A 10,942-nucleotide genomic window follows, 5' to 3' on the forward strand; every position below is an offset into this window, starting at 1 on the left:
AAGCCATCTGGCCCTGGGCATTTATTTGTGGGAAGATTTTTGATGACTGATTGGATCTCTTTGCCTGTGATTGGTTGGTTGAGGTCTTCTGTTTCTTCTCTGGTCAGTCTACATTGTTCATGTTTCCAGGAAATTGTCCATTTCCTCTACATTATCCAGTTTGTTGGCATACAGTTGTTCATAGTATCCTCTTATAATTTTTTAAATTTCTTCAGGATCCGCAGTAATGTCACCTTTTTCATTCATTATTTTGTTTATATTGGTCTTCTCTCTTTTTGATTTTGTCAGTCTAGCTAGGGGCTTGTCAATCTTGTTGATCTTCTCAAAGAACCAACTTTTGGTGTTATTTATCTTCTCTATTGTTTTTTTGTTCTCTATGTCATTTATTTCTGCTTTAATCCTTGTTATTTCTTTTCTTCTAGTTTGTTTAGGATTGGTTTGCTGTTCATTTTCTAGCTTCATCAGTTGATCCATTAGTTCTTTGATTTTGGCTCTTTCTTCCTTTTTAATATATGTGTTTAGTGCTATAAATTTCCCCCTCAGTACCGCTTTTGCCGCATCCCATAGGTTTTGGTATGTTGTGTTCTCATTTTCATTCATCTCTATATATTTAGCAATTTCTCTTGCTATTTCTTCTTTAACCCACTGATTGTTTAGGAGCATGTTGCTTAACTTCCAGGTATTTGTGAATTTTCTAAGTCTCTGATGGTTATTGAGTTCTAATTGTATTCCATTGTGGTCAGAGAATGCACTTCGGATAATTTCAGTTTTTTTAAATTTATTGAGCTTGTTTATGTCCCAGCATATGATCTATTCTGGAGAAAGTTACATGAGCACTAGAGAAGAATGTGTATCCTGGTGATTTGGCATGTAATGTTCTATATATGTTAAATCCAATTCATTTATCAGATTGTTTAGGTTTTCAATTTCCTTATTGGTCTTCTGTCTGGTTGATCTATCGATAGGAGAGAGTGATGTGTTGAAGTCTCCCACAATTATTGTGGAAATGTCAATTGCTTCCTTAGTTTTGCCAGTGTTTCTCTCATGTATTTTGTGGCACCTTGATTGGGTGCATAAACATTTATGATTGTTATTTATTCTTGTTGAATTGCCTCTTTTATTAGTATGTAGTGGCCTTCTTTGTCTCTCATAACATCCTTGCATTTAAAGTCTATTATATCTGAGACTAATATTGCTACACCTGCTTTCTTTTGGCTGTAGCTTGCATGAAATATTTTTTTCCATCCTTTCACTTTCAATTTCATGTCTTGTGTCTAAGATAAGTCTCTTGTATGCAACATATTGATGGTTCATTTTTTTTTGATCCATTCTGCGAATGTATGTCTTTTAATTGGGGAGTTTAATCCATTTACATTCAACGTTATGGTGAAGGCATTTCTTGAATCAGCCATTTTATCCTTTGGCTTATGTTTGTCAGATATATTTTTTCCCTCTCTCTATTAATGTCCTTTAATGTACCCATACTGAATCTCTTTAGTACTGAACCTTTCTCCATCTCTCTCTCTCCTTTCTTTGTTTCTCTGTTGGTAGGGCTCCCTTTAGTATCTGAAGTAGGGCAGGTCTCTTGTTAGCAAATTCTCTCAGCATTTGTCTGTGAAAAATTTAAGCTCTCCCTCAAATATGAAGGAGACCTTTGCTGGACAAAGAATTCTTGGTTGGCAATTTTTCCCACTTAGAATTTTAAATACGTCATGCCACTGCCTTCTCGCCTCCATGGTGGCTGCTGAGTAGTCACTACTTAGTCTTATGCTGTTTCCTTTGTATGTAGTGAATTGCTTTTCTCTTGCTGCTTTCAGAACTTGCTCATTCTCTTCCGTATTTGACAGTGTGATCAGAATATGTCTTGGAGTGGGTTTATTTGGATTTATTCTATTGGAGTTCACTGGGTATTTATGATTTGTGTATTTATGGTATTTAGAAGATTTGGGAAGTTTTCCCCAACAATTTCTTTGAATACTCTTCCTAGACCTTTACCCTTCTTTCCCTTCTGGAACATTAGTGAGTCTTATATTTGGACTTTTATATTATCTATCATATCCCTGAGGTCCATTTCGATTGGACTTTTATATTATCTATCATATCCCTGAGGTCCATTTCAATTTTTTTTTCAATTTTTTCCCCATTCTTTTCTTTGTTCTTTCATTTTTCATTCTGTCATCTTCCAGGTCACTGATTCGTTGTTCAGCTTCCTCTAGTCTTGGACTATGAGTATCCAGAATCTTTTAATTTGGTCAACAGTTTCTTTAATTTCCATAAGATCACCTATTTTTTTATTTACTCTTGCAATTTCTTCTTTATGCTCTTCTAGGGTCTTCTTGATGTCCTTTATATCCTGTGCCATAGTCTCATTGTTCATCTTTAGTTCTTTGATTAATTGCTCTAAGTACTGTGTCTCTTCCGATCTTTTGATTTGGGTGCTTGGGCTTGGGTTATCCATCTCATCTGGTTTTTTCATATGCTTTAAAATTTTCTGTTGTTTTTGGCCTCTTGGCATTTGCTTAACTTGATAGGGTTCTTTTAGGATTTGTAGACTGATTAAAACCCTTATCTCTAATTTGTCAGATCCACGGATTTGTGGAGTACACTTTAACTAACCAGCAGGTGACATCCGCGAGCCACCTATTCCCCTCAAGGCAGTTCTCCCCTGCTTTGTCTTTGTGGTGAGTGGGAGTGTGAGTCTTGTGGGGTTCAACTGGTGCACCAAGCTTGCGTGTGTAGTTGGTGTTGCCCACCCTGTATATGGGGCATGTGTCTGGGAGGTCAGGGAGGGGGTCGGCTCTAACAATCAAATCTCTCTGGTGTTTCTGGAGATTTAAAGCTGCTGCAATAGTCTAATGCTTCAGTTCAGTCTTGCCACAGTTTGTCTCTGATGCTGACCTACAAGTCCTTGGTATTGGTGTATGGCCCCTGAGACTTGCGAGTGGGTCCCTCTTCCAGGCCTTGCACCCCCAGGTCCTCTGTTGCGGGATGACTCTGCTATGTCACAGGTGAGCACCATCCCCCCAGGGAGGTTCTGGGCTGCAGGGCTGTGTAGGGAGGCTCCCAGTCTGCTGAAAGGATGGCTGAATGGGGCATGTTAATTCACACTGCTCCACCTTCCCAACTCTGGGACAACTGGCTGAGGGTGCAGGGAAGGCTAATGTCCACACCTGATTTTGTGGTGTGTATGTGTTGTTGGAAACACTTCCTGTCACACTGGGTTGTTTGGGGCAGCTCTGGGCTGTGGAGCTGGCACCGGGCAGGAGCATTCCCTGCCCACCGGGAAGATGGCTGTGAGCGGACGCCCCCCCTTTTCTTGGGAAGTTGTGGTGTTTAGTGGATTTTCTCAGCCACTGGGTTATTGCCTTTTGTCTCAGAGCTCTCTTAGTTCTGCTCTTGTCTTGATTTGCCCAAATTGCAAGTCTTTGAGGCTTTCTGTATTGGGCTTCTTAGAGTAATTGTTTTAGAAAGAGAAAAAGATAAAAAAAAAAAAAAAAAAAAAAGGAAAGGCCCTCCTTGCAGATCTAATGGGTTATTGAAATGCTAAGAGACAAAGCAATTAGGGCCATTAAGGAACAGTCCAGGGAGCAGAGAAACCAGCTCTTCAGACAAAGAAACTCATCTTCTGGATTTGAATATGAGCCTGACTCTGCCTGAGCCCTGCCCTTCCCCGTTCTGTGTTCACCAGAACTCCAAAAAGCCTCTGCTTTTATTTTTGGGTTTTTCTTGCTGTTTTTGCTATCCCTATCTCCTCTCCACCGGGCTGGCTGCTCCCGGATTCTCTGGTGTCTGGTCTCAGTCTATCTATGATTGGAGTTTGGATCAGTAGAATGAGTTTCTGATAAGAGCCGCCACTGCAGTTGTCCCTTCTCGTTCCCAGCACTGATGTCCCTCCTCCCACGGGACTGAGCCTTGCAGGGAGGAGCACGGGTCCCCTGGCCAGCAAAAACTTACAGATTTCGCTGATCTCAGCTGTTTCATGTGTTCATTAGTGTTGTATGAAGTATGCCCAAAGTCAAATTGCTCTGTGGTGTCCAGTACACACAGTTCCTGGCTTTCTACCTATTTTCCTGGAGGAGTAACTAAACATACACCTCATCACTCCACCATCTTGCCCTGTCCCCTGCCCATTTTTTAATTGGGTTGTTTGTCTCGTTGAGTTGTAGGAATTCTTTATATATTCTGGATATTAATCCTTTATAAGATATATGATTTCCAAATATTTTCTCCCATTCTGTAGGTTGTCTTTTCACTTCTTGATAATGCCCTTAGATCCATAAAAATTTAAAGTTTGACAAAATCCAATTTATTTTTTTTATATCCACTGATTTTTTTAAATTAAATTCAGTTTTATTGAAATATATCCACACACCACACAATCATCCATGGTGTACAATCAACCGTCCACAGCACCACCATACAGCCATGCATCCATCACCTCAAGCCACCCTCAAACACCCTCCTTACATCAGAAAGAACCAGAACAAGAAGAAAAATTAAAGAACACCCAAATCACCCCCCATCCTACCCACCTCCCATTCAGTCTCCGTCCCACCCCTCCACTCATCCACCCATACACTAGACAAAGGGAGTGTGGTCCACAAGTTCTCCACAATCACACTGTCACCCCTCGTAAGCCACATTGCCACACACTCGTCTTCAAGAGTCCAGGCCACTGGGCTGGAGCGCGACAGCTTCAGGCATTTACCTCCAGCTACTCCCACACATCAAAACCTAAAAAGTGTTATTTACATAGCACACACAGAATATCCACCAGAGTGACCCCTCACTCCACCCGAAATCCCTCAGCCACCGAAACTCCATCTTGCCCCACCTTGAATCCCTGCTTTTGTTAAGAAAATGCTCCCAATCCCATGATGCCAGGTCCAGACTCATCCCCGGGAGCCACACCCTGAATTGTCAGGGAGGTCCACATCCCGGGAGTCAGGTCCCATGTAGAGGGGAGGGCAGTGAGTTCACCTGCCGAGTTGGCTTAGCTAGAGAGGGAGGGCCACATCTAAGCAACAAAGAGGCACTCGGGGGAGACTCTCAGGCACAATTATATGCAGGTTTAGCCTCTCCTTTGCAGTAACGAACTTCAAAAGGGCCAGTCCCATGATAGAGGGCTCAGCACATCAAACGGCCAGTCCTCAATGTTTGTGAGAACATCAGCAACCATCCAGGTGATGAAGTCCAATGCTCTGCATTTTTCCCCAGCTCCTCAGGGGGACCCTGCATATAAATTTTTATTCTCTGCCAAAATTACTTTGGGATGCATCACTACTTCACTCTAACAAACCTACCATATCTCACTTCCTATTCAAAGTTCCCTGTAATTGTGGTGTTTGAACAAACTGACTGTAGAAGTTATGCTGTTTAGAAAATATAGATCCTGCACCAAAACAAACATCTCTTCCCTTGGTCTCACATGGAAGTTGAAGTTTTAACACACAGTCAGTTTCAACCTTCACCCTTTGACCTGATTTGCCCTAGTCTTAGATCTGCTTCATTCATATCTCTAATTGAAGTCTGGGCTCTTTTTCAGTTTTTTTTTTTTTTTTTTTTTTTTTTTTTTAACAGTTGCTGTATGCGCTAATACCGACTTTCACATCTGCTGAGCTCTAGCTCTGAGTTTCAGGTGTCACACAGATACCCAATGTTCCAGAGACCAATCAGGTTATACACCAAGGGATCAACATCTCAGAGTTTGGAGATAGCCATTACAATTCAGGAATAGATTTGACTGCTGGAGAGCTTACGATCTAGGTACCATTACAATAATCGTTCCCTTCTTAGACTGTGTTCTAAGATTCAATTCTGAGTTTACACATTGTAGTTAGTCCATATTGGGTGAGGCATTATAGTGTTTGCCTTTGCTTCTGGCATAATTCACTCAAAATGCTAGACACTCACTGACTTTTGCCAAACTCTTGTATTCCACTATGATGTGACAAAGTTGGCATCCCAATCAGCTCTTTCCTCAATAAATTTATTACCATTAAATCTGATATGTGACCTGCTGGCAAAACTATTGCTTCTGTGCATACAAATTAAATCTATTAAACTGATACCCCTTCAGCCCCCGCACTATGTACTTCAGGAGTTGATTCATTTGCCAATGACATTGGTGGCTTCTTTGCTGTCAGACAATAGGTTTCAAATACTGGGAAAATATGTCCTCAATTTTTTTTTTCACAATGAATTTGCTACAGACACAATACATGCTTATGTTTGATCTGCGTTATTAACATATTCTCCATCACTAGAGACAGTCAACAAAACAACAAATCTAGCCCTGATTTATAGCATTTGCCAGTCTCTATGGTGTAAATATTCCCATCATGGCCAGCTTCCAGCTACCAACCTGACACCGCTGAACTCAGAGTTGGGAGGAGAGATGCACTAACAAACCAATCTGTAGCATTGTCACCACACAGACATAACAGGCATACAAATCCTCAAAAACAGAGGAAATGGTTATATAATTAGCAAGCTGCGAATTTTGAGTATTTATTAGCTTGGTTTTTAATATAATTTATTTAATTGTTAAGTACATGCAATTTAATTTTCAAACGATGGTTGTGTTTGACAACTGGCTTGTGAAATTCCTGAACATGGACCCACGGGTCTGACCAGTGAGCACAAGCCGACTCTAGCACCCCAAGGGGCTGGCCAGAGAAGAGAGTGCAGGAGGAGCCAGCCTTTCAGCCAATGCCTTCATTTGGCCTTGTGTCCTCTGAAACCAGGAGCCAACAGACTCCCATTGTTTCCACCAACAATTGTGGTGCAGCCACAGAAGCTTGATCAACCACTGCAGCATCAAAGCAGATCATGAAGATAACGCGGCATAACCCCAGACAATTCCAGAAAATAGGAAACCACAAGTTCACACATGTATTAATTGATTGATTGAGTCTGACAAGTAACAGGGTATTTGCACTTCCACCTCTCCACAAAATACTTAAAAATTACAAAGGGAAAAGGGGTAACTTCCTGAGGAGAAGCTTGAGGGCACCTCCTTAACTAAGAGATGGAACAGGGGAGAATGCAGCCTCCTCCCAGGGCGTGCCCAAAGGTGGCCTCCGCATGGCCTGGGCTTCCTCCAAGAACGGCGGCTGGTTTCAGGCAGGAGGTCCTGAGGGAGCAAGTGGGCAGTGCCTGATCCCGCCATGGGCTGCCTCGGAAGCCCCAGGGCATCACTCCCTCCGTGCCCTGCTGGCCAAGGCCTCCACAGAGATCCCTCTGCTCAGGGAGGGGAGCACGTTGCCCACCCACGCGACGGGGAAGGCGCTGGAGTCAGGGTGTGGGGAGAGCAGGGGGATGGGTGGGTGGCGGCAGCCATTCTGGAAAGCACACGCCACCACCAGACTGAACAGACACTTTCCCCAGGATTCTGGGTGGCAGGGCCTTACAGAGCGCAGTCATCGTCATCTCTGCTCCTACATGTGGAGGAGCTGGCCATGCCCCACGACTCGGTCACCGTGATGTCAGAACCAGAATGCAGACTTCCTTCTTTGTCCTCAGGATTTTCCTCCCAAGAGAACTGCAGCTGGACTGACAGAACCCGGCTGGCCACACCTTCCCAGAAGCACTGACAGCTCACCCTGCCCCCAAGAGGTCACCGGCATGCAGGGAAGGAGGCTGCCTGTTTTCCTACAAACTCACGACAAAAATTTCTCCCTGTGATCCTGGGCAGATGACGCTTGACCATGGCTGAACCCCTGCGGCATGGTGTTTCATGCACAGAGAATTACAAAACCATCACACCCAAAGGGAGGTCCTTGAGGAGTCTGTCTGAGCTTTGAGCTCTATCAGTGGGATCTCAACCTACCTGTTGCAACAAAGAGACCCAAGTAATAGTGGCTTAGACAAGATAGTACTCTGACTGCTTGTCATGGAAAAGTTCAAATGGACAGTATGACAGCTCCACTATCATCAGGGATCCAGGACTCTTTTATCGATTTGCTCTGCCATCTTCAATGTGTGCCTGATCTCCTGGCTCAGGATGGCTGCCCTGGCTCCTGCCATCGTGTTTATATTCCAGCTAGGGGGAAGGTGGGTGGGGAGAGGCGAGGGCACATTGCTTCCTTTTAAGGACATGACCCAGAACTTGTACCCACCTCACTTTCTTTCACGTTCCATTAGCCAGAACTGTGCCACATGGTCACTGCTAGCAAAAAGTGAGTCTAAAGAGAGACTCTCATGCTATGTAAAAGGGAGAGAATGTATATGGGGGCATCGAATAGCAAATGCTGCCACATGAATAGCTCATTTTAGCTGCTTAGTATTAGCAGGGATATCTATCTTTCAGATCTAAACTGGAGCCAATTTTCTGTGCTCAGAACCACATGCCGGAACTGAGACAAACTAGAGCTTGTCTGCCCCAGGCTTTCTCAGGAATGGGTGCTGACATTCCATGTGCTCCTGCTGTTGGCTCTATGTTCTGCTGCCCCAGGCTCAGCCCCTGGCCTCCTGCTCTGTGGTTGGGGAAACAGAGCCGCTGCACACACAGATGTTCCCTGCCCCTGGCTTAACCAGGGAGGGTGGCGGGGGGTGGGGTCGGGGGTGAGGGCCTGCCCCGGCCCAGGGTGATCTGACTCCTGGGGCAGCCCTGGGCACTGCCCACAGAAGCGGCCTGAGCTGCTGGCAGGGAGGGAAGGTGAAGTCACCCTCTCTCTCTTGCCCCAACTCAACCTCGGTGGCAAGGTCCCCAGAACTGCCAGGTTCACTGCCTCACGGCCAGGCAGGGTGTCCGGCTGCCCATGGCGGGAGCTGCCCCGGGGCTGCTGCTCCGCCTGGCAAAGCGCAGGGCATCATGCCATGCTGAGAGGGCAGCTCTGTAGCTTCAGACACTAAGGATGCAGGGCGGCTTGGGCAGAGGAGGAAGACATGGGGGCCCTGAGACAGGTTTGCAGTGGCTTTGGAGTCAGAACTTGTAGAGTCCAGTCCTGGCTCTGAGGTTTATAAGCTTGTGAGAACAGGTAAATCACTGGATGTCTCTAGACACAAAGGGCCAGCTACTGTTTGATTTCACTTATATGAAATCTTTAGAATGGGCAAATCATAGAGTCAGAAAGTAAATTAGAGGTTCCCAGGGGCCAGGGTGGGTTGGGGTGGGGGGAATGAGGATTTGGTGCTTGATGGGTGCAGAGCTTTAGTTTGGGGAGACAGAAAGGTTTAGGTAATGCATTGGTGGTGATCATTGCACAACATGTGAAGGAAATTAATACCACAGAATTGTGCACTTAAAATGGTTAAAATAGAGAGGATCTTTTTGATCAAAAGGGGGAAGAGAGATGAAACAAAATAAGGTTCCAGCGGCTGAAAGATTCTAAGTGGAGTTGAGAGGTCACTCTGGAGGGTATTCTCATGTGCTATATACTTACCACTTTTCAGTCTTTAGTGTGTTGGAATGGCTAGAGGGAAATACATGAAGATGTCAAACTGCAACCCAGTGACCTTGATTCTTGAAGATGACTGTATAACTATGTAACTTGCACAGTGTGACTGTGTGACTGTGTGACTGTGAAAACCTTGTGGCTCACACTCCCTTTATTCAGTGTATGGACAGATGAGTGGAAAAATGGGGACAAAAATTAGATGAAGAATAGGGTGGGATGGAGGGGATGTTCTTTTAGGTGTTCTTTTTTGCTTTTATTTTTATTTTGGAGTAAGGAAAAGATTCAAAAATTGATTCTGGTGATGAACGCATAACTGTATGATGGTGCTATAAATGACTGTACACTGTGGATGACTGTAGGGTGTGTGGATATATATCAATTAAACTGTATTTTAAAAAAAGTAAATGAACAAGGGGGGAAGAGGGGAATGGGATGTTTGGATGTTCTTTTTTATTTCAATTTTCATTTTATTTTTTGGAGTAATGAAAATGTTCAAAGTTTGACTGTGGTGATGAATGCATAATCATATGACAATACTGTGAATAACTGATTGTATACTTTGAATGATTGTATGTTATGTGATTACATCTCAATAAAACTGCATTTTTTAAAAAAAGGTTAAAATTTATGTTGCAATTTTAGTTTTTAAAAAAGTATTTTTTACAAATATTCCCCCTACCTCCATACCCCCTTCCCCTCTTCTGCTGTAACCTCTAATCTGCTTTTTATCTGTGAATTTATTTCTAGTTATCTCTTATAAGTGATATACATTTTTTGTCCTTATGTGTCTTGCTTATTTCACTGAGCATGTGTTCAAGTTTCTTCCATGTTGCAGCTTGTCTCATAACTTTATTTTTTCTTATGGCTGAGTGTGTGTATGTACCACATTTTGTTTACCCCTTTATTTATTGATGGCCACTTGGGTTGTTCCCTGCTTTGGCTAAAAACATTGGTGTACAAGAATCTGTTTGCAACCCTGTTTTCGCTCTCTTTGGGTGTATACCTAGAAGTGGGATTGCTGGGTCATATTGTAATTCTATATTTAACTTTTTGAGGAATTGCCATATTGTTTTCCACAGTGGCTGTACTATTTTACATTCCCACTAACAATGCACTAGAGTTCCAGTTTCTCCACATCCTCTCCAACATTTGCTATTTTCTGTTTTTTTTTTTTTAATAACAGCCATCCTTGTGGGTGTGAAGTAGTATTTCATTGTGATTTGGATTTGCATTTCCCTAATGCCTAATGAGGTTGAACATCTTTTCATGAGCACATTGGTCATTTGTACACCTTCTTTGGAGAAATGTCTATTCAAGTCCTTTGCCTATATTTTAATTGGGTTCTTTGTCTTTTTGTTGTTGAGTTGTAGGAATTCTTTAGATATTATGAATATTAAATCCTTATCCAATATATAGTTTGAATCTATTTTCTCCCATTCTATATGTTGCCTTTTCACCTTCTTGATAATTTCCTTCAGTGTACAAGAGTTTTTAATTTTGTTAAGATCAAATTTATCTATTGTTTCTTTTGGTACTCATGC

This window comes from Choloepus didactylus, chromosome 8 (assembly GCF_015220235.1).
Source record: "Choloepus didactylus isolate mChoDid1 chromosome 8, mChoDid1.pri, whole genome shotgun sequence".
NCBI lineage: Eukaryota > Metazoa > Chordata > Mammalia > Pilosa > Megalonychidae > Choloepus > Choloepus didactylus.